This window comes from Leptonotus elevatus, chromosome 1, assembly GCF_054856555.1.
Source record: "Leptonotus elevatus isolate MCC_2025b chromosome 1, RoL_Lele_1.0, whole genome shotgun sequence".
Lineage (NCBI taxonomy): Eukaryota > Metazoa > Chordata > Actinopteri > Syngnathiformes > Syngnathidae > Leptonotus > Leptonotus elevatus.
In genome coordinates, this window is record NC_141239.1 from 47,039,412 (window position 1) to 47,053,579 (window position 14,168).

Consider the following 14,168-nt stretch of genomic DNA (forward strand, 5'->3'; position numbering starts at 1 on the left):
AAAAGTGTAACACGTACCTGGGTGGGCTCGACCCACCAACCTTTCGGTTAACAGCCGAATGCGCTGACCCATTGCGCCACAGAGACACTGTAAGTAGCGTTAGTTACAGTTTTTGAATTTCAACACACAAGCCAACAAGAAGAATTTCAAACCAAAGGGAAATTTTGAAAAAGTGTAACACGTCCCTAGGTGGGCTCGAACTACCAACCTTTCGGTTAACAGCCGAATGCACCACAGAGACACTTCAAGTACAAATAGTTACAGTTTTTGAATTTCATCACATAAGCAAAGAAGCTGAAATTCAAACGAAAGGGAACTTTTGAAAAAGTGTAACACGTCACCGGGTGGGCTCGAACCACCAACCTTTCGGTTAACAGCTGAATGCGCCACAGAGACACTTCAAGTATAAATAGTTACAGTTTTTGAATTTCATCACACTAGCCAACAAGCTGAAATTCAAAGAAATGCGAAATACTAACACGTGCCTGGGTGGGCTCGAACCACCAACCTTTCGGTTAACAGCCGAATGCACTGACCCATTGCGCCACAGAGACACTGTAAGTAGCGATAGTTACAGTTTTTGCATTTCAACACACAAGCCAACAAGCAGAATTTCAAACCAAAGGGAAATTTTGAAAAACTTAGACGTCCCTGGGTGGGCTCGAACCACCAACCTTTCGGTTAACAGCCGAATGCGCTGACCCATTGCGCCACAGAGACACTGTAAGTAGCGAAAATTACAGTTTTTGAATTTCATCACGTAAGCAAAGAAGCTGAAATTCAAACAAAAGGAAACTTTTGAAAAAGTGTAACACGTCCCTGGGTGGGCTCGAACCACCAACCTTTCGGTCAACAGCCGAATGCGCTGACCCATTGCGCCACAGAGACACTTTAAGTAGCGATAGTTACAGTTTTTGAATTTCAACACACAAGCCAACAAGCAGAATTTCAAACCAAAGGGAAATTTTGAAAAAGTGTAACACGTCCCTGGGTGGGCTCAAACCACCAACCTTTCAGTTAACAGCCGAATGCGCTGACCCATTGCGCCACAGAGACACTGTAAGTAGCAATAATTTTAGTTTTTGCATTTCAACACACAAGCCAACAAGCAGAATTTCAAACCAAAGGGAAATTTTGAAAAACTTACACGTCCCTGGGTGGGCTCGAACCACCAACCTTTCGGTTAACAGCCGAATGCGCTGACCCATTGCGCCACAGAGACACTGTAAGTAGCGATAGTTACAGTTTTTGAATTTCATCACGTAAGCAAAGAAGCTGAAATTCAAACAAAAGGAAACTTTTGAAAAAGTGTAACACGTCCCTGGGTGGGCTCGAACCACCAACCTTTCGGTTAACAGCCGAATGCGCTGACCCATTGCGCCACAGAGACACTGTAAGTAGCGATAGTTACAGTTTTTGAATTTCAACACACAAGCCAACAAGCAGAATTTCAAACCAAAGGGAAATTTTGAAAAAGTGTAACATGTCCCTGGGTGGGCTCGAACCACCAACCTTTTGGTTAACAGCCGAATGCGCTGACCCATTGCGCCACAGAGACACTGTAAGTAGCAATAATTTTAGTTTTTGCATTTCAACACGCAAGCCAACAAGCAGAATTTCAAACCAAAGGGAAATTTTGAAAAACTTACACGTCCCTGGGTGGGCTCGAACCACCATCCTTTCGGTTAACAGCCGAATGCGCTGACCCATTGCGCCACAGAGACACTGTAAGTAGCGATAGTTACAGTTTTTGAATTTCATCACGTAAGCAAAGAAGCTGAAATTCAAACAAAAGGAAACTTTTGAAAAAGTGTAACACGTACCTGGGTGGGCTCGACCCACCAACCTTTCGGTTAACAGCCGAATGCGCTGACCCATTGCGCCACAGAGACACTGTAAGTAGCGTTAGTTACAGTTTTTGAATTTCAACACACAAGCCAACAAGCAGAATTTCAAACCAAAGGGAAATTTTGAAAAAGTGTAACACGTCCCTAGGTGGGCTCGAACTACCAACCTTTCGGTTAACAGCCGAATGCACCACAGAGACACTTCAAGTACAAATAGTTACAGTTTTTGAATTTCATCACATAAGCAAAGAAGCTGAAATTCAAACGAAAGGGAACTTTTGAAAAAGTGTAACACGTCACCGGGTGGGCTCGAACCACCAACCTTTCGGTTAACAGCTGAATGCGCCACAGAGACACTTCAAGTATAAATAGTTACAGTTTTTGAATTTCATCACATAAGCAAAGAAGCTGAAATTCAAAAGAAAGGGATTTTTTTTAAAAAGTGTAATAAGTCCCTGGGTGGGCTCGAACCACCAACCTTTCGGTTAACAGCCGAATGCGCTAACCCATTGCGCCACGGAGACACTGAAATTAGCAATATTAACAGTTTTTGCATTGCAACACACAAGCCAACAAGCAGAATTTAAAACCAAAGGGAAATTTTGAAAAAGTGTAACACGTCCCTGGGTGGGCTCGAACAACCAACCTTTCGGTTAACAGCCGAATGAACCACAGAGACACTTCAAGTATAAATAGTTACAGTTTTTGAATTTCATCACACTAGCCAACAAGCTGAAATTCAAAGAAATGCGAAATACTAACACGTGCCTGGGTGGGCTCGAACCACCAACCTTTCGGTTAACAGCCGAATGCGCTGACCCATTGCGCCACAGAGACACTGTAATTAGCGATAGTTACAGTTTTTGCATTTCAACACACAAGCCAACAAGCAGAATTTCAAACCAAAGGGAAATTTTGAAAAACTTACACGTCCCTGGGTAGGCTCGAACCACCAACCTTTCGGTTAACAGCCGAATGCGCTGACCCATTGCGCCACAGAGACACTGTAAGTAGCGATAGTTACAGTTTTTGAATTTCATCACGTAAGCAAAGAAGCTGAAATTCAAACAAAAGGAAACTTTTGAAAAAGTGTAACACGTCCCTGGGTGGGCTCGAACCACCAACCTTTCGGTTAACAGCCGAATGCGCTGACCCATTGCGCCACAGAGACACTGTAAGTAACGAAAATTACAGTTTTTGAATTTCATCACGTAAGCAACGAAGCTGAAATTCAAACAAAAGGAAACTTTTGAAAAAGTGTAACACGTCCCTGGGTGGGCTCGAACCACCAACCTTTCAGTCAACAGCCGAATGCGCTGACCCATTGCGCCACAGAGACACTGTAAGTAGCGATAGTTACAGTTTTTGAATTTCAACACACAAGCCAACAAGCAGAATTTCAAACCAAAGGGAAATTTTGAAAAAGTGTAACACGTCCCTGGGTGGGCTCGAACCACCAACCTTTCAGTTAACAGCCGAATGCGCTGACCCATTGCGCCACAGAGACACTGTAAGTAGCAATAATTTTAGTTTTTGCATTTCAACACGCAAGCCAACAAGCAGAATTTCAAACCAAAGGGAAATTTTGAAAAACTTACACGTCCCTGGGTGGGCTCGAACCACCAACCTTTCGGTTAACAGCCGAATGCGCTGACCCATAGCGCCACAGAGACACTGTAAGTAGCGATAGTTACAGTTTTTGAATTTCAACACACAAGCCAAAAAGCAGAATTTCAAACCAAAGGGAAATTTTGAAAAAGTGTAACACTTCCCTGGGTGGGCTCGAACCACCAACCTTTCAGTTAACAGCCGAATGCGCTGACCCATTGCGCCACAGAGACACTGTAAGTAGCAATAATTTTAGTTTTTGCATTTCAACACACAAGCCAACAAGCAGAATTTCAAACCAAAGGGAAATTTTGAAAAACTTACACGTCCCTGGGTGGGCTCGTACCACCAACCTTTCGGTTAACAGCCGAATGCGCTGACCCATTGCGCCACAGAGACACTGTAAGTAGCGATAGTTACAGTTTTTGAATTTCATCACGTAAGCAAAGAAGCTGAAATTCAAACAAAAGGAAACTTTTGAAAAAGTGTAACACGTACCTGGGTGGGCTCGAACCACCAACCTTTCGGTTAACAGCCGAATGCGCTGACCCATTGCGCCACAGAGACACTGTAAGTAGCGATAGTTACAGTTTTTAAATTTCAACACACAAGCCAACAAGCAGAATTTCAAACCAAAGGGAAATTTTGAAAAAGTGTAACACGTCCCTGGGTGGGCTCGAACTACCAATCTTTCGGTTAACAGCCGAATGCACCACAGAGACACTTCAAGTATAAATAGTTACAGTTTTTGAATTTCATCACATAAGCAAAGAAGCTGAAATTCAAACGAAAGGGAACTTTTGAAAAAGTGTAACACGTCACCGGGTGGGCTCGAACCACCAACCTTTCGGTTAACAGCTGAATGCGCCACAGAGACACTTCAAGTATAAATAGTTACAGTTTTTGAATTTCATCACATAAGCAAAGAAGCTGAAATTCAAAAGAAAGGGATTTTTTTTAAAAAGTGTAACACGTCCCTAGGTGGGCTCGAACCACCAACCTTTCGGTTAACAGCCGAATGCGCTGACCCATTGCGCCACAGAGACACTGTAAGTAGCGATAGTTACAGTTTTTGAATTTCAACACACAAGCCAACAAGCAGAATTTCAAACCAAAGGGAAATTTTGAAAAAGTGTAACACGTCCCTGGGTGGGCTCGAACCACCAACCTTTCGGTTAACAGCCAAATGCGCTGACCCATTGCGCCACAGAGACACTGTAAGTAGCAATAATTTTAGTTTTTGCATTTCAACACGCAAGCCAACAAGCAGAATTTCAAACCAAAGGGAAATTTTGAAAAACTTACACGTCCCTGGGTGGGCTCGAACCACCATCCTTTCGGTTAACAGCCGAATGCGCTGACCCATTGCGCCACAGAGACACTGTAAGTAGCGATAGTTACAGTTTTTGAATTTCATCACGTAAGCAAAGAAGCTGAAATTCAAACAAAAGGAAACTTTTGAAAAAGTGTAACACGTACCTGGGTGGGCTCGAACCACCAACCTTTCGGTTAACAGCCGAATGCGCTGACCCATTGCGCCACAGAGACACTGTAAGTAGCGTTAGTTACAGTTTTTGAATTTCAACACACAAGCCAACAAGCAGAATTTCAAACCAAAGGGAAATTTTGAAAAAGTGTAACACGTCCCTGGGTGGGCTCGAACTACCAACCTTTCGGTTAACAGCCGAATGCACCACAGAGACACTTCAAGTATAAATAGTTACAGTTTTTGAATTTCATCACATAAGCAAAGAAGCTGAAATTCAAACGAAAGGGAACTTTTGAAAAAGTGTAACACGTCACCGGGTGGGCTCGAACCACCAACCTTTCGGTTAACAGCTGAATGCGCCACAGATACACTTCAAGTATAAATAGTTACAGTTTTTGAATTTCATCACATAAGCAAAGAAGCTGAAATTCAAAAGAAAGGGATTTTTTTTAAAAAGTGTAATAAGTCCCTGGGTGGGCTCGAACCACCAACCTTTCGGTTAACAGCCGAATGCGCTAACCCATTGCGCCACGGAGACACTGAAATTAGCAATATTAACAGTTTTTGCATTGCAACACACAAGCCAACAAGCAGAATTTAAAACCAAAGGGAAATTTTGAAAAAGTGTAACACGTCCCTGGGTGGGCTCGAACCACCAACCTTTCGGTTAACAGCCGAATGAACCACAGAGACACTTCAAGTATAAATAGTTACAGTTTTTGAATTTCATCACACAAGCCAACAAGCTGAAATTCAAAGAAATGCGAAATACTAACACGTGCCTGGGTGGGCTCGAACCACCAACCTTTCGGTTAACAGCCGAATGCGCTGACCCATTGCGCCACAGAGACACTGTAATTAGCGATAGTTACAGTTTTTGCATTTCAACACACAAGCCAACAAGCAGAATTTCAAACCAAAGGGAAATTTTGAAAAACTTACACATCCCTGGGTGGGCTCGAACCACCAACCTTTCGGTTAACAGCCGAATGCGCTGACCCATTGCGCCACAGAGACACTGTAAGTAGTGATAGTTACAGTTTTTGAATTTCATCACGTAAGCAAAGAAGCTGAAATTCAAACAAAAGGAAACTTTTGAAAAAGTGTAACACGTCCCTGGGTGGGCTCTAACCACCAACCTTTCGGTTAACAGCCGAATGCGCTGACCCATTGCGCCACAGAGACACTGTAAGTAGCAATAATTTTAGTTTTTGCATTTCAACACACAAGCCAACAAGCAGAATTTCAAACCAAAGGGAAATTTTGAAAAACTTACACGTCCCTGGGTAGGCTCGAACCACCAACCTTTCGGTTAACAGCCGAATGCGCTGACCCATTGCGCCACAGAGACACTGTAATTAGCAATAGTTACAGTTTTTGCATTTCAACACACAAGCCAACAAGCAGAATTTCAAACAAAAGGGTAATTTTGAAAAACTTACACGTCCCTGGGTGGGCTCGAACCACCAACCTTTCGGTTAACAGCTGAATGCGCTGACCCATTGCGCCACAGAGACACTGTAAGTAGCGAAAATTACAGTTTTTGAATTTCATCACGTAAGCAAAGAAGCTGAAATTCAAACAAAAGGAAACTTTTGAAAAAGTGTAACACGTCCCTGGGTGGGCTCGAACCACCAACCTTTCAGTTAACAGCCGAATGCGCTGACCCATTGCGCCACAGAGACACTGTAAGTAGCGATAGTTACAGTTTTTGAATTTCAACACACAAGCCAACAAGCAGAATTTCAAACCAAAGGGAAATTTTGAAAAATTGTAACACGTCCCTGGGTGGGCTCGAACCACCAACGTTTCAGTTAACAGCCGAATGCGCTGACCCATTGCGCCACAGAGACACTGTAAGTAGCAATAATTTTAGTTTTTGCATTTCAACACACAAGCCAACAAGCAGAATTTCAAACCAAAGGGAAATTTTGAAAAACTTACACGTCCCTGGGTGGGCTCGAACCACCAACCTTTCGGTTAACAGCCGAATGCGCTGACCCATTGCGCCACAGAGACACTGTAAGTAGCGATAGTTACAGTTTTTGAATTTCATCACGTAAGCAAAGAAGCTGAAATTCAAACAAAAGGAAACTTTTGAAAAAGTGTAACACGTCCCTGGGTGGGCTCAAACCACCAACCTTTCGGTTAACAGCCGAATGCGCTGACCCATTGCGCCACAGAGAAACTGTAAGTAGCGATAGTTACAGTTTTTGAATTTCAACACACAAGCCAACAAGCAGAATTTCAAACCAAAGGGAAATTTTGAAAAAGTGTAACACGTCCCTGGGTGGGCTCGAACCACCAACCTTTCGGTTAACAGCCGAATGCGCTGTCCCATTGCGCCACAGAGACACTGTAAGTAGCAATATTTTTAGTTTTTGCATTTCAACACACAAGCCAACAAGCAGAATTTCAAACCAAAGGGAAATTTTGAAAAACTTACACGTCCCTGGGTGGGCTCGAACCACCAACCTTTCGGTTAACAGCCGAATGCGCTGACCCATTGCGCCACAAGGACACTGTAAGTAGTGATAGTTACAGTTTTTGAATTTCATCACGTAAGCAAAGAAGCTGAAATTCAAACAAAAGGAAACTTTTGAAAAAGTGTAACACGTCCCTGGGTGGGCTCTAACCACCAACCTTTCGGTTAACAGCCGAATGCGCTGACCCATTGCGCCACAGAGACACTGTAAGTAGCAATAATTTTAGTTTTTGCATTTCAACACACAAGCCAACAAGCAGAATTTCAAACCAAAGGGAAATTTTGAAAAACTTACACGTCCCTGGGTAGGCTCGAACCACCAACCTTTCGGTTAACAGCCGAATGCGCTGACCCATTGCGCCACAGAGACACTGTAATTAGCGATAGTTACAGTTTTTGCATTTCAACACACAAGCCAAGAAGCAGAATTTCAAACAAAAGGGAAATTTTGAAAAAACTACACGTCCCTGGGTGGGCTCGAACCACCAACCTTTCGGTTAACAGCTGAATGCGCTGACCCATTGCGCCACAGAGACACTGTAAGTAGCGAAAATTACAGTTTTTGAATTTCATCACGTAAGCAAAGAAGCTGAAATTCAAACAAAAGGAAACTTTTGAAAAAGTGTAACACGTCCCTGGGTGGGCTCGAACCACCAACCTTTCGGTTAACAGCCGAATGCGCTGACCCATTGCGCCACAGAGACACTGTAAGTAGCGATAGTTACAGTTTTTGAATTTCAACACACAAGCCAACAAGCAGAATTTCAAACCAAAGGGAAATTTTGAAAAAGTGTAACACGTCCCTGGGTGGGCTCGAACCACCAACCTTTCAGTTAACAGCCGAATGCGCTGACCCATTGCGCCACAGAGACACTGTAAGTAGCAATAATTTTAGTTTTTGCATTTCAACACACAAGCCAACAAGCAGAATTTCAAACCAAAGGGAAATTTTGAAAAACTTACACGTCCCTGGGTGGGCTCGAACCACCAACCTTTCGGTTAACAGCCGAATGCGCTGACCCATTGCGCCACAGAGACACTGTAAGTAGCGATAGTTACAGTTTTTGAATTTCATCACGTAAGCAAAGAAGCTGAAATTCAAACAAAAGGAAACTTTTGAAAAAGTGTAACACGTCCCTGGGTGGGCTCGAACCACCATCCTTTCGGTTAACAGCCGAATGCGCTGACCCATTGCGCCACAGAGACACTGTAAGTAGCGATAGTTACAGTTTTTGAATTTCAACACACAAGCCAACAAGCAGAATTTCAAACCAAATGGAAATTTTGAAAAAGTGTAACACGTCCCTGGGTGGGCTCGAACCACCAACCTTTCGGTTAACAGCCGAATGCGCTGACCCATTGCGCCACAGAGACAATGTAAGCAGCAATAATTTCAGTTTTTGCATTTCAACACACAAGCCAACAAGCAGAATTTCAAACCAAAGGGAAATTTTGAAAAACTTACACATCCCTGGGTGGGCTCGAACCACCAACCTTTCGGTTAACAGCCGAATGCGCTGACCCATTGCGCCACAGAGACACTGTAAGTAGCGATAGTTACAGTTTTTGAATTTCATCACGTAAGCAAAGAAGCTGAAATTCAAACCAAATGGAAATTTTGAAAAAGTGTAACACGTCCCTGGGTGGGCTCGAACCACCAACCTTTCGGTTAACAGCCGAATGCGCTGACCCATTGCGCCACAGAGACAATGTAAGTAGCAATAATTTTAGTTTTTGCATTTCAACACACAAGCCAACAAGCAGAATTTCAAACCAAAGGGAAATTTTGAAAAACTTACACGTCCCTGGGTGGGCTCGAACCACCAACCTTTCGGTTAACAGCCGAATGCGCTGACCCATTGCGCCACAGAGACACTGTAAGTAGCGATAGTTACAGTTTTTGAATTTCATCACGTAAGCAAAGAAGCTGAAATTCAAACAAAAGGAAACTTTTGAAAAAGTGTAACACGTCCCTGGGTGGGCTCGAACCACCAACCTTTCGGTTAACAGCCGAATGCGCTGACCCATTGCGCCACAGAGACACTGTAAGTAGCAATAATTTTAGTTTTTGCATTTCAACACACAAGCCAACAAGCAGAATTTCAAACCAACGGGAAATTTTGAAAAACTAACACGTCCCTGGGTTTGCTCGAACCACCAACCTTTCGGTTAACAGCCGAATGCGCTGACCCATTGCACCACAGAGACACTGCAAGTAGCGATAGTTTTAGTTTTTGCATTTCAACACACAAGCCAACAAGCAGAATTTCAAACCAAAGGGAAATTCTGAAAATCTAACTCGTCACCGGGTGGGCTCGAACCACCAACCTTTTGGTTACCAGCCGAATGCGCCACAGAGACACTTCAAGTATAAATAGTTACAGTTTTTGAATTTCATCACATAAGCAAAGAAGCTGAATTTCAAACGAAAGGGAACTTTTGAAAAAGTGTAACACGTCAACGGGTGGGCTCGAACCACCAACTTTTCGGTTAACAGCCGAATGCGCTAACCCATTGCACCACAGAGACACTGAATTTAGCAATATTTACAGTTTTTGCATGTCAACACACAAGCCAACAAGCAGAATTTCAAAACAAAGGGAATTTTTGAAAAACTAACACTTCCCTGGGTGGGCTCGAACCACCAACCTTTCAGTTAACAGCCGAATGCGCTTACCCATTGCGCTACAGAGACTTTGTAAGTAGCGATAGTTTTAGTTTTTGCATTTCAACACACAAGCCAACAAGCAGAATTTCAAACCAAAGGGAAATTCTGAAAAACTAACACATCCCTGGGTGGGCTCGAACTATCAACCTTTCGGTTAACAGCCGAATGCGCCACAGAGACACTTCAAGTATAATTAGCTACTGTTTTTCATCACATAAGCAAAGAAGCTGAAATTCAAACGAAAGGGAACTTTTGAAAAAGTGTAACACGTCACCGGGTGGGCTCGAACCACCAACTTTTTGGTTAACAGCCGAACACACTGACCGATTGTGCCACAGAAAAACTGTAATTAGTGATAGTAACAGTTTTTGCATTTCATCACACGAGCCAACAAGCTGAAATTCAAAGAAATGCGAAATACTAACACGTGCCTGGGTGGGCTCGAACCACCAGCCTTTCGGTTAACAGGCGAATGCGCTGACCCATTGCGCCACAGAGACACTGTAAGTAGCGATAGTTACAGTTTTTGCATTTCAACACACAAGCCAACAAGCAGAATTTCAAACCAAAGGGAAATTTTGAAAAACTTACACATCCCTGGGTGGGTTCGAACCACCAACCTTTCGGTTAACAGCCGAATGCGCTGACCCATTGCGCCACAGAGACAATGTAAGTAGCGATAGTTACAGTTTTTGAATTTCATCACGTAAGCAAAGAAGCTGAAATTCAAACAAAAGGTAACTTTTGAAAAAGTGTAACACGTCCCTGGGTGGGCTCGAACCAACAACCTTTCGGTTAACAGCCGAATGCGCTGACCCATTGCGCCACAGAGTCACTGTAAGTAGCAATAGTTACAGTTTTTGAATTTCAACACACAAGCCAACAAGCAGAATTTCAAACCAAAGGGAAATTTTGAAAAAGTGTAACACTTCCCTGTGTGGGCTCGAACCACCAACCTTTCGGTTAACAGCCGAATGCGCTGACCCATTGCGCCACAGAGACACTGTAAGTAGCAATAATTTTAGTTTTTGCATTTCAAAACACAAGCCAACAAGCAGAATTTCAAACCAAAGGGAAATTTTGAAAAACTTACACGTCCCTGGGTGGGCTCGAACCACCAACCTTTCGGTTAACAGCCGAATGCGCTGACCCATTGCGCCACAGAGACACTGTAAGTAGCGATAGTTACAGTTTTTGAATTTCATCACGTAAGCAAAGAAGCTGAAATTCAAACAAAAGGAAACTTTTGAAAAAGTGTAACACGTCCCTGGGTGGACTCGAACCACCAACCTTTCGGTTAACAGCCGAATGCGCTGACCCATTGCGCCACAGAGACACTGCAAGTAGCGATAGTTACAGTTTTTGAATTTCAACACACAAGCCAACAAGCAGAATTTCAAACCAAAGGGAAATTTTGAAAAAGTGTAACACGTCCCTGGGTGGGCTCGAACCACCAACCTTTCGGTTAACAGCCGAATGCGCTGACCCATTGCGCCACAGAGACACTGTAGGTAGCAATAATTTTAGTTTTTGCATTTCAACACACAAGCCAATAAGCAGAATTTCAAACCAAAGGGAAATTTTTAAAAACTTACACGTCCCTGGGTGGGCTCGAACCACCAACCTTTCGGTTAACAGCCGAATGCGCTGACCCATTGCGCCACAGAGACACTGTAAGTAGCGATAGTTACAGTTTTTGAATTTCATCACGTAAGCAAAGAAGCTGAAATTCAAACAAAAGGAAACTTTTGAAAAAGTTTAACACGTCCCTGGGTGGGCTCGAACCACCAACCTTTCGGTTAACAGCCGAATGCGCTGACCCATTGCGCCACAGAGACACTGTAATTAGCGATAGTTACAGTTTTTGCATTTCAACACACAAGCCAACAAGCAGAATTTCAAACCAAAGGGAAATTTTGAAAAACTTACACGTCCCTGGGTGGGCTCGAACCACCAACCTTTCGGTTAACAGCCGAATGCGCTGACCCATTGCGCCACAGAGACACTGTAAGTAGCGATAGTTACAGTTTTTAAATTTCATCACGTAACAAAGAAGCTGAAAGTCAAACAAAAGGAAACTTTTGAAAAAGTGTAACACGTCCCTGGGTGGGCTCGAACCACCAACCTTTCGGTTAACAGCCAAATGCGCTGACCCATTGCGCCACCGAGACACTGTAAGTGATGATAGTTACAGTTTTTGAATTTCAACACACAAGCCAACAAGCAGAATTTCAAACCAAAGGGAAATTTTGAAAAACTTACACGTCCCTGGGTGGGCTCGAACCACCAACCTTTCGGTTAACAGCCGAATGCGCTGACCCATTGCGCCACAGAGACACTGTAAGTAGCGATAGTTACAGTTTTTGAATTTCATCACGTAAGCAAAGAAGCTGAAATTCAAACAAAAGGAAACTTTTGAAAAAGTGTAACACGTCCCTGGGTGGGCTCAAACCACCAACCTTTCGGTTAACAGCCGAATGCGCTGACCCATTGCGCCACAGAGACACTGTAAGTAGCAATAATTTTAGTTTTTGCATTTCAACACACAAGCCAACAAGCAGAATTTCAAACCAAAGGGAAATTTTGAAAAAGTGTAACACGTCCCTGGGTGGGCTCGAACCACCAACCTTTCGGTTAACAGCCGAATGCGCTGACCCATTGCGCCACAGAAAAACTGTAATTAGTGATAGTAACAGTTTTTGCATTTCATCACACGAGCCAACAAGCTGAAATTCAAAGAAATGCGAAATACTAACACGTGCCTGGGTGGGCTCGAACCACCAACCTTTCGGTTAACAGGCGAATGCGCTGACCCATTGCGCCACAGAGACACTGTAAGTAGCGATAGTTACAGTTTTTGCATTTCAACACACAAGCCAACAAGCAGAATTTCAAACCAAAGGGAAATTTTGAAAAACTTACACATCCCTGGGTGGGTTCGAACCACCAACCTTTCGGTTAACAGCCGAATGCGCTGACCCATTGCGCCACAGAGACAATGTAAGCAGCGATAGTTACAGTTTTTGAATTTCATCACGTAAGCAAAGAAGCTGAAATTCAAACGAAAGGGAACTTTTGAAAAAGTGTAACACGCCCCTGGGTGGGCTCGAACCACCAACCTTTCGGTTAACAGCCGAATGCGCTGACCCATTGCGCCACAGAAACACTGTTAGTGGCGATAGTTACAGTTTTTGCATTTCAACACACAAGCCAACAAGCAGAATTTCAAACCAAAGGGAACTTTTGAAAAAGTGTAACACGTTCCTGGGTGGGCTCGAACCACCAACCTTTCGGTTAACAGCCGAATGTGCTGACCCATTGCGTCACAGAGACACTGTAAGTAGCGATAGTTACAGTTTTTGAATTTCATCACGTAAGCAAAGAAGCTGAAATTCAAACGAAAGGGAACTTTTGAAAAAGTGTAACACGTCCCTGGGTGGGCTCGAACCGCCAACCTTTCGGTTAACAGCTGAATGCGCTGACCCATTGCGCCACAGAGACACTGTAAGTAGCGATAGTTACAGTTTTTATATTTCAACACACAAGCCAACAAACAGAATTTCAAACCGAAGGGAAATTTTTGAAAAACTGAGACGTCCCTGGGTTAGGCCCGAACCACCAACCTTTCAGTTAACAGCCGAATGCGCTGACCCATTGCGCCACAGAGACACTGTAAGTAACGATAGTTACAGTTTTTGAATTTCATCACGTAAGCAAAGAAGCTGAAATTCAAACGAAAGGGAACTTTTGAAAAAGTGTAACACGTGCCTGGGTGGGCTCGAACCACCAACCTTTCGGTTAACAGCCGAATGCACTGACCCATTGCGCCACAGAGACACTGTAAGTAGCGATAGTTACAGTTTTTGCATTTCAACACACAAGCCAACAAGCAGAATTTCAAACCAAAGGGAAATTTTGAAAAACTTAGACGTCCCTGGGTGGGCTCGAACCACCAACCTTTCGGTTAACAGCCGAATGCGCTGACCCATTGCGCCACAGAGACACTGTAAGTAGCGAAAATTACAGTTTTTGAATTTCATCACGTAAGCAAAGAAGCTGAAATTCAAACAA

At 43.5% G+C, this 14,168-nt stretch overlaps 33 non-coding genes across 33 annotated transcripts; all 33 read right to left on the bottom strand.

The window, feature by feature from the left end:
- Positions 1-646: 646 nt before the first annotated feature.
- trnan-guu (transfer RNA asparagine (anticodon GUU)) lies at positions 647-720 on the bottom strand. The gene has a single exon. It is a non-coding gene; the product is annotated as a tRNA-Asn (tRNA).
- A 94-nt stretch (positions 721-814) lies between these two features.
- Positions 815-888, bottom strand: trnan-guu (transfer RNA asparagine (anticodon GUU)). Its single transcript has one exon. It is a non-coding gene; the product is annotated as a tRNA-Asn (tRNA).
- Positions 889-1,148: 260 nt separating this feature from the next.
- On the bottom strand, positions 1,149-1,222 carry trnan-guu (transfer RNA asparagine (anticodon GUU)). Its single transcript has one exon. It is a non-coding gene; the product is annotated as a tRNA-Asn (tRNA).
- Positions 1,223-1,316: 94 nt separating this feature from the next.
- trnan-guu (transfer RNA asparagine (anticodon GUU)) lies at positions 1,317-1,390 on the bottom strand. Its single transcript has one exon. It is a non-coding gene; the product is annotated as a tRNA-Asn (tRNA).
- A 260-nt stretch (positions 1,391-1,650) lies between these two features.
- Positions 1,651-1,724, bottom strand: trnan-guu (transfer RNA asparagine (anticodon GUU)). The gene has a single exon. It is a non-coding gene; the product is annotated as a tRNA-Asn (tRNA).
- Positions 1,725-2,944: 1,220 nt separating this feature from the next.
- On the bottom strand, positions 2,945-3,018 carry trnan-guu (transfer RNA asparagine (anticodon GUU)). The gene has a single exon. It is a non-coding gene; the product is annotated as a tRNA-Asn (tRNA).
- A 262-nt stretch (positions 3,019-3,280) lies between these two features.
- On the bottom strand, positions 3,281-3,354 carry trnan-guu (transfer RNA asparagine (anticodon GUU)). Its single transcript has one exon. It is a non-coding gene; the product is annotated as a tRNA-Asn (tRNA).
- Positions 3,355-4,427: 1,073 nt separating this feature from the next.
- trnan-guu (transfer RNA asparagine (anticodon GUU)) lies at positions 4,428-4,501 on the bottom strand. Its single transcript has one exon. It is a non-coding gene; the product is annotated as a tRNA-Asn (tRNA).
- Positions 4,502-4,761: 260 nt separating this feature from the next.
- trnan-guu (transfer RNA asparagine (anticodon GUU)) lies at positions 4,762-4,835 on the bottom strand. Its single transcript has one exon. It is a non-coding gene; the product is annotated as a tRNA-Asn (tRNA).
- Positions 4,836-5,887: 1,052 nt separating this feature from the next.
- trnan-guu (transfer RNA asparagine (anticodon GUU)) lies at positions 5,888-5,961 on the bottom strand. Its single transcript has one exon. It is a non-coding gene; the product is annotated as a tRNA-Asn (tRNA).
- A 594-nt stretch (positions 5,962-6,555) lies between these two features.
- trnan-guu (transfer RNA asparagine (anticodon GUU)) lies at positions 6,556-6,629 on the bottom strand. Its single transcript has one exon. It is a non-coding gene; the product is annotated as a tRNA-Asn (tRNA).
- A 260-nt stretch (positions 6,630-6,889) lies between these two features.
- trnan-guu (transfer RNA asparagine (anticodon GUU)) lies at positions 6,890-6,963 on the bottom strand. Its single transcript has one exon. It is a non-coding gene; the product is annotated as a tRNA-Asn (tRNA).
- A 262-nt stretch (positions 6,964-7,225) lies between these two features.
- Positions 7,226-7,299, bottom strand: trnan-guu (transfer RNA asparagine (anticodon GUU)). The gene has a single exon. It is a non-coding gene; the product is annotated as a tRNA-Asn (tRNA).
- A 92-nt stretch (positions 7,300-7,391) lies between these two features.
- trnan-guu (transfer RNA asparagine (anticodon GUU)) lies at positions 7,392-7,465 on the bottom strand. The gene has a single exon. It is a non-coding gene; the product is annotated as a tRNA-Asn (tRNA).
- Positions 7,466-8,059: 594 nt separating this feature from the next.
- trnan-guu (transfer RNA asparagine (anticodon GUU)) lies at positions 8,060-8,133 on the bottom strand. The gene has a single exon. It is a non-coding gene; the product is annotated as a tRNA-Asn (tRNA).
- Positions 8,134-8,227: 94 nt separating this feature from the next.
- Positions 8,228-8,301, bottom strand: trnan-guu (transfer RNA asparagine (anticodon GUU)). The gene has a single exon. It is a non-coding gene; the product is annotated as a tRNA-Asn (tRNA).
- A 92-nt stretch (positions 8,302-8,393) lies between these two features.
- trnan-guu (transfer RNA asparagine (anticodon GUU)) lies at positions 8,394-8,467 on the bottom strand. Its single transcript has one exon. It is a non-coding gene; the product is annotated as a tRNA-Asn (tRNA).
- A 94-nt stretch (positions 8,468-8,561) lies between these two features.
- Positions 8,562-8,635, bottom strand: trnan-guu (transfer RNA asparagine (anticodon GUU)). The gene has a single exon. It is a non-coding gene; the product is annotated as a tRNA-Asn (tRNA).
- Positions 8,636-8,729: 94 nt separating this feature from the next.
- Positions 8,730-8,803, bottom strand: trnan-guu (transfer RNA asparagine (anticodon GUU)). Its single transcript has one exon. It is a non-coding gene; the product is annotated as a tRNA-Asn (tRNA).
- A 92-nt stretch (positions 8,804-8,895) lies between these two features.
- Positions 8,896-8,969, bottom strand: trnan-guu (transfer RNA asparagine (anticodon GUU)). The gene has a single exon. It is a non-coding gene; the product is annotated as a tRNA-Asn (tRNA).
- A 94-nt stretch (positions 8,970-9,063) lies between these two features.
- On the bottom strand, positions 9,064-9,137 carry trnan-guu (transfer RNA asparagine (anticodon GUU)). Its single transcript has one exon. It is a non-coding gene; the product is annotated as a tRNA-Asn (tRNA).
- Positions 9,138-9,229: 92 nt separating this feature from the next.
- trnan-guu (transfer RNA asparagine (anticodon GUU)) lies at positions 9,230-9,303 on the bottom strand. Its single transcript has one exon. It is a non-coding gene; the product is annotated as a tRNA-Asn (tRNA).
- A 94-nt stretch (positions 9,304-9,397) lies between these two features.
- Positions 9,398-9,471, bottom strand: trnan-guu (transfer RNA asparagine (anticodon GUU)). Its single transcript has one exon. It is a non-coding gene; the product is annotated as a tRNA-Asn (tRNA).
- Positions 9,472-10,689: 1,218 nt separating this feature from the next.
- On the bottom strand, positions 10,690-10,763 carry trnan-guu (transfer RNA asparagine (anticodon GUU)). The gene has a single exon. It is a non-coding gene; the product is annotated as a tRNA-Asn (tRNA).
- A 428-nt stretch (positions 10,764-11,191) lies between these two features.
- Positions 11,192-11,265, bottom strand: trnan-guu (transfer RNA asparagine (anticodon GUU)). Its single transcript has one exon. It is a non-coding gene; the product is annotated as a tRNA-Asn (tRNA).
- A 94-nt stretch (positions 11,266-11,359) lies between these two features.
- trnan-guu (transfer RNA asparagine (anticodon GUU)) lies at positions 11,360-11,433 on the bottom strand. Its single transcript has one exon. It is a non-coding gene; the product is annotated as a tRNA-Asn (tRNA).
- A 94-nt stretch (positions 11,434-11,527) lies between these two features.
- On the bottom strand, positions 11,528-11,601 carry trnan-guu (transfer RNA asparagine (anticodon GUU)). The gene has a single exon. It is a non-coding gene; the product is annotated as a tRNA-Asn (tRNA).
- Positions 11,602-11,693: 92 nt separating this feature from the next.
- On the bottom strand, positions 11,694-11,767 carry trnan-guu (transfer RNA asparagine (anticodon GUU)). The gene has a single exon. It is a non-coding gene; the product is annotated as a tRNA-Asn (tRNA).
- Positions 11,768-11,861: 94 nt separating this feature from the next.
- On the bottom strand, positions 11,862-11,935 carry trnan-guu (transfer RNA asparagine (anticodon GUU)). Its single transcript has one exon. It is a non-coding gene; the product is annotated as a tRNA-Asn (tRNA).
- A 92-nt stretch (positions 11,936-12,027) lies between these two features.
- trnan-guu (transfer RNA asparagine (anticodon GUU)) lies at positions 12,028-12,101 on the bottom strand. The gene has a single exon. It is a non-coding gene; the product is annotated as a tRNA-Asn (tRNA).
- Positions 12,102-12,360: 259 nt separating this feature from the next.
- On the bottom strand, positions 12,361-12,434 carry trnan-guu (transfer RNA asparagine (anticodon GUU)). The gene has a single exon. It is a non-coding gene; the product is annotated as a tRNA-Asn (tRNA).
- Positions 12,435-13,020: 586 nt separating this feature from the next.
- trnan-guu (transfer RNA asparagine (anticodon GUU)) lies at positions 13,021-13,094 on the bottom strand. Its single transcript has one exon. It is a non-coding gene; the product is annotated as a tRNA-Asn (tRNA).
- A 932-nt stretch (positions 13,095-14,026) lies between these two features.
- On the bottom strand, positions 14,027-14,100 carry trnan-guu (transfer RNA asparagine (anticodon GUU)). Its single transcript has one exon. It is a non-coding gene; the product is annotated as a tRNA-Asn (tRNA).
- Positions 14,101-14,168: the final 68 nt, after the last annotated feature.